The 6005-nt window shown below is 40.5% G+C and overlaps 1 long non-coding RNA gene across 1 annotated transcript; it reads right to left on the bottom strand.

Annotated features, from left to right (window-relative positions):
- Positions 1-1856: 1856 nt before the first annotated feature.
- LOC120794459 lies at positions 1857-4695 on the bottom strand. Its single transcript, XR_005708122.1, has 4 exons — positions 4635-4695; positions 4178-4539; positions 3158-3344; positions 1857-1965 (listed from the first exon to the last, which is right to left on the bottom strand). It is a non-coding gene; the product is annotated as an uncharacterized LOC120794459 (long non-coding RNA).
- Positions 4696-6005: the final 1310 nt, after the last annotated feature.

Below are 6005 nucleotides of genomic sequence, written 5' to 3'. Positions count from 1 at the left end.
CTTCACGCTGAAAACTGTTTCTAGTTTTCAATGGACCTGATGTGTTATACTGGTGGCAACAGCCTCGGAGCCAGTTAGACTTCAGTGCTTCACCAGCTGATGCAAGAACGATGCACTTTCCTTTCATGAAACCAGTGAGGGTCAAAACATAAAGGAGACTGTCAGGACACCAGGAGTTTGATATAGGAATGGACACAGTTTAGCTCAAAGTTAAAACTCTGCCTTGCCTGTTTTCAAAGTTGAGGTAAATTTGATATTTTAACGTAAATTAATTTTCTAAGAAAAAGCCCAAAGACCAAAAGACAAACTGACCATACCTGATTAGTTGGACGCAGCCTGAATTGGGTCCTTGGTTGTGTCCTGTGGAAACCTCTCAAATATTTTGTTAGTGCTCAACAAATAAAGCTCTAAGAGTTTTTGATGGTGGGCCTAAGGCTAAAACCTAAATCGCATGGAAACTGCAGTTTCGGAACAATCCAAAATCAAGGTCCACTTACTCAACCATTACAAGTCCCTGGAAAAGCCGGTAGGTAGACCTCGAGTAATTTGATGATTATGGCAGCTGTAGTCATTCAAATGCTGACAAATTAGACCTTTCTTCTCTGTTAAAGTAAGGTGTTAAGACTTTATTGTCCAGTGCAGCAATGGACAGAAAACCTCAGTGTCAGGTTTTAGCTTTTCCCGAAAGACAAATAAAAGTAAACTCTCTACGGGAAATTACTGCTTCAGATGAGCGGGAAGTCGAATACGCTTCGTGAGCGAAGAAACTGTGGTATCGAAAACGGTTGATGAACTTTGAATGGACAGAAAATCCACCTGAAAGCTGTTAAGAATAGCTGTTCGGCGATGAACGTTGCATTTCTGGGTCTGTTTTGTTGTTTGATATGTTTTATTTTCTCACACAAATGCACAGAAGACACAACATTGGTTTCAAAGTGAAAGTGCGAGGACTTTGTCTTTCTGCATCCATTTTGAATTCAACGTATTAAAGCCACTGTTGGGAAAAATGCATACATTTCTGCCAAAAAGACAGAATTTCAGGAAAAAAATTGTGTGAAAAAAATTGTTTGAGAAAAAAGTTGTAATATGGACACGGACTGAAATATTCACATCTACCCAATTCAGTCGTAACACGATTCTATTATGAGATATTAAGTCAGTTGTATTATGAGACTGTAAGTAAGTCAAACTTGTATCAAAAATTGCATTAGAGTATGTTTCATATTCATAATATTAAAACGTTTTTCTTGTAAAATTACTTTATTCAGTAAATAGTTTTAGTATAGTTAAAACTATAACTTTTCTAAGTCACTTCTTCTCTTAAAATCATGACTTTTTCTTGAACCATTCCAACTTTATTCTTGAAACATTTCAGCCTTTCTCTCAAAATGTTACAATTTTCTCAGTTAACCGATAATTTTCTCCCTGAACTTTGACTTTATTCTCGAAATATTACGACTTTATCCTCAAAACGTAAAGACTTTTTTCTTAAAAGATTACTACTTACTTCTCAAAAAATTAAAAATTTATTGTTAAAGTATTTCAACTTTTTTCTCAAAAAGTTACGACTTTATTCTTAAATTATTGTGACTTTTTCTTCAAAATATTACAACTTTTATAAAAGGAGGGAATGTTCTTGCACAATTTTAACTTTACCTCAAAATATTTCACATCTATGTACATTTCAATTTTTAGATACTTTTTCTCCTAATTCTGACTTTTTTTTTCTCACATTATGACTTTTTTCTTAAAACGTTTCAACTTTATTCTCTTTTTTTCCCCCCTAACAGTAGCCTTAATACTCTATTGTACTAAAGAGACGAAGAAACGTGGAGAGCTATTTCTCAGACAACAGGAGCTGGAGTTGGACTCTTTAAACTGCCTGTTTTGGTTGGAAGCTTCACGTTTTCGACCCCTCTCTATGGTTTGTCCCAAGGCATTTTGGGGAATATGAGGAATCACAAGCTGAAGGAGAAGAAAGTGGAAAATCAAATTATAGCACTTCAACCACTCCAATATAGATGTGTAACTAACTGCAGGTGGAGTTTTCCTTTAACGTCTCTTTAACAGTGAGTTATCATGTTCCCAGTCACACAGCTTTTTCCTCAGGATGTTTTCTATAAAAATACAAGAGTGACACATGGACGATAACACACACACACACACACACATACATTTGTACATACGGGCACTATGGACACTGTATTTCTTTTTCACAATGAAATTCCAATAATACACTTAAATCTCTGTGTCTGAGATGAAACTTAACACCTTGTTCCTCTTCGTGGCCTGTTTTCACAACGTTACCAAACCATCAGATGAAACACGACTTTTCAGACACACTGACAGCTGCAATATGTGTACAATATTTGTACGTACTGTAAATACGACTTGATACGATGACGATGAAGAACCTGTGGGGTCTGTATCTGTTTTCCGTGCGAGGCGGCGTTATATTTTCCCAGAGTGACACCTGCACCAAAGACTCACCTGCCGCTTACAGAGGTCGCTGACCGGAAAGTTCTGTTTTGCACTGTTTACCAAGACTTACGTTTAATAAGATGCACCTTTACAATAAACTCTACCCACCCTGAGCGTCCGTGGTTTGTACTTACTCTGGTGGACTAATAGACCAGCTATACCTTAAGTGTAGACACTATGGAACCAAATCCCTTAATATTTAAATTATTTTTAAGGTAATGACTAATGGATTGTAATATATTAAGGTATTCATACATAACATAGATGCCCGGTTTAAATTGTTTTTAATGGGTAAGAATCCTTTAACATTGACCTTAATACAAACAAAAACCTTAATATATAATAATCCATTAATTAACACCAAACTTGAGGTGAATGCAGTTGGCATTGAAATCCCTTAACGTGTGAATTATCACCAGAAACCTTTTCAGAGCTTCATGTCAGCCAAAATCCTAAAGTTGATCCTAAAATCATCACAGTGCTTTTACTTAACCTACTGTGATAATTATGTCGATGCTACATGTGTATTAGTTTTACAGTAAATAAACAAAAAGCTACCAACTTGTATGTGTGTTGTGCTACGACAGAAGCGAAGAAATAATCTGGAGTGGTTTAAAGCGTTTAAATCAGAATGGAAAAAATTATCGACACTATCAGGAAATTAAAAGTCGTGTACCTTCGCCAAACTGCCGGCTCTCCGGCGTCCACGGGCGGCGGGAATCAGGAGTGATATCCACCAAACGGTCTAACAGGTGTCGAGGGCAGCGAGTCGAGTCGAGTCGGGTCGGGTCGGGTCGGGTCGGGTACACGGGTTTCTAGTGCTGAACGGTCTCAGTGGCGAACGAACGCAGCTACAGTGAACCCTGAGGGGAAAACATGCATCGGTCATCAGTCACCACCTGCACCGCTTAAAGCCAAACTCACAGCTAAACGAGAGTCTTTAAAACCACTTATGGTTGCAATGCTGCCATTTATACGGCCGGCAGTTGGTTTGGTAACATGTAGAAGCCGGAGGCGAAAACTTCAGTTAGTGTCGTGCCGCAGACTGCGGGCATACGGCTATTTCCTGGGGGCAGTACCAATGTGAACTCGATTCACGTCGAACTCGCAAAAATACCAGTGAAAAATATTTGGTCGTTCATTTTGGGCCAGGTGCTTCAAGGTATAGTTGGAGTTTACATGGGCCAAACTACCAACTTAAGGGAATGAATAATTAAAAATGACTTAAAATAATGTGTGTTTAGCTCAATTAGGACGGGGGGAGTGTCAACGGGGGGGGGCCACAGCACATTTTGGCCCTGGAGCCCACTACAGTTTAATCCGACCTTGGGTCTGCGGTTCTGGGGCAGCCTGGCTGCTCATCCAGACCCGTGGTGAACAGCATTAAAAAGCAGACACGGACGGTTTACACTTGTTTCCGCCACTAACGAACGAACTCCATCTTGTTAACGGAGAGGTTCTCGTTCCCGATACACACTCCAGTCCAGCAAGTGGCGGTAACGCCGCGTCGGCCGCCATTTTGGAAGCGGAGGGGGAGAAGAAATGTTTGTTGTGGATTCGCTGCGGGACTCCGGAGCAACAGAAGGGGCGATCTGGGGGGTTTCGGACCGGGGTTGAAGCCGACGTGAGATTTCCTGTTTTCACAGCCCTCCCGAGGAATAAATACGGTAAAAAATAAATAAAAATGAAAACAAACCGCCTCTGCCACCTGATGGTTCTGGCGCTTTCGGTCAAAGTTGGAAGACACGATCCTAAAACTGTGTTCGTGGTTTGCGGAGGTCGCGTTGATCTAGAAATTTCCTCGCCCGCTGCGACCGCGTTACTCCCGGGGTTGGCAGAAATCTGCACCGGCGGTAACGTTGAATTAAACCTCAGCTTTTTCAGTTCGCGTTAGTCTTTTTCTCCCCCCCAGTGGGGTCTCCCGCCCCCCCCGCCGGTTCAGACATTCCTGGACAGGTCACCGGGTTATGTCGGGACAAGTCTAACTCCTGCTCAGTCTCGTCTTCTCATTCTGCGTTTTCAGGTTGACTGAAAGTTGCCAACCGGTCGAATCAGGACCTGAAAAGATGAGAAAAGTAAAAGTTAAAATTTGACTCAGTCCCTTGACAAAACAAACGAACGAAGGAAAAACCCCAAATAAAGACTGCGTCTACTTTATCTGCTGTTTCTGAAACGTGACTTGATCAGCTTGAACCTGTGAGACGCTGTGAAGGGTCGACTTTACACCTGCTCTCATCATTTCGACTCCTTTTCACCGTTTACGACTTTTAGTTTCTCTACATTTTGAGTTTGGTTATTTTTTCTTTACCCTGGAGCCAAAATGGTTGCAGCACAAATTAGGTTCGTTTTAGATGAATGTGATTATTCACATCGATACGGTTTCATAGTGTTGTTGGGATTGGAGCTGGAATTATTAGTTGATTAATTGATAGAAAACAGAAAAGAAGAAAATCGTCACATCTGAGAAGCTGGAAATTAATTATTGATTAATAATTAAATGGTGTCCCACAATTAGATTTTTCTTTTTTCTTTTTTTTTCTTCCAGTGATTCAAATAGAGAGGAAAGGTGAAGTGAAATGTCAGTTCAGTCTGATTATCGGGGTAAAGATTAAACAGTCAATCTATTACTCATTAGAATAATTAACAGGTTAATCAATAATAAAAATAATTGTTAGTTGCGGCGCCAGAGGTGGACGCTCGGTTTTACTGATGAATTAAACTCCGACGTTAGCCAGTAGGTCTGGTTGTCATTTATGTTCCTGTAGGATTTCCTTGGAGGATCATTTAAATCTCTGATACGGATGCAGCTAATTGATTATTCTTATTTATCTTTTTCATTGAAAAATAAAGCTGTTGTTCTTTTTAAATGACCCAGTTTGCTAGAGCCCAACGGGACGTCTTCAGATGTCTTGTGTCGTCCGACCACCAGTCAGGAACCCAGAGATATTCACTAAAATAAACCCCTCACATTGGAGAAGCTGACACCAGAGAACCATTTGCATTTTTTCCTAATGACTGACTTTTACAATCAATCGATGATCAAAATAGTTGACAATAGGCTTGTAATAAGTTGACCGAAGTGCTGTCGGCATTCATCCGATGTCTCCCCCTCTTCCTAGGCTGAATGGCGGCCTGCTGCTGGTTGTGGATCCACTGTCTGCTCTTCGCCTCCTCCTCGGCCCACAATGACTTCTTCACCTCCATCGGTGAGCAGAGCCACTTTCTGTTTCTCCTCCTGTTAGCTCCTCTGCTTCCCCCTGTGTATGTATGACGGTAAATCAGTGACACGTGTGAACTGTGTGTTGCTGTCTGAACATTTTAAAATTCAGAAACACGGAGACACTACATAAACGTACAGCCAAGGTCCTTTCTCTGCTGTTGATCAGATTAATCGATGGCCAGGAAATCAGTCAGCAACTATTTTGATGCTCCTTTTTTATTTTTTTTTTAAAGCAGAAATGCCAAATGTTTGCTGGTTGGCTCCAGCGTCGTAGATGTATGGATATTATGTATTTTTTTCGTCA

Source organism: Xiphias gladius, chromosome 9 (assembly GCF_016859285.1).
Source record: "Xiphias gladius isolate SHS-SW01 ecotype Sanya breed wild chromosome 9, ASM1685928v1, whole genome shotgun sequence".
NCBI lineage: Eukaryota > Metazoa > Chordata > Actinopteri > Istiophoriformes > Xiphiidae > Xiphias > Xiphias gladius.
This window is presented reverse-complemented; position numbering and strand designations above follow the sequence as displayed.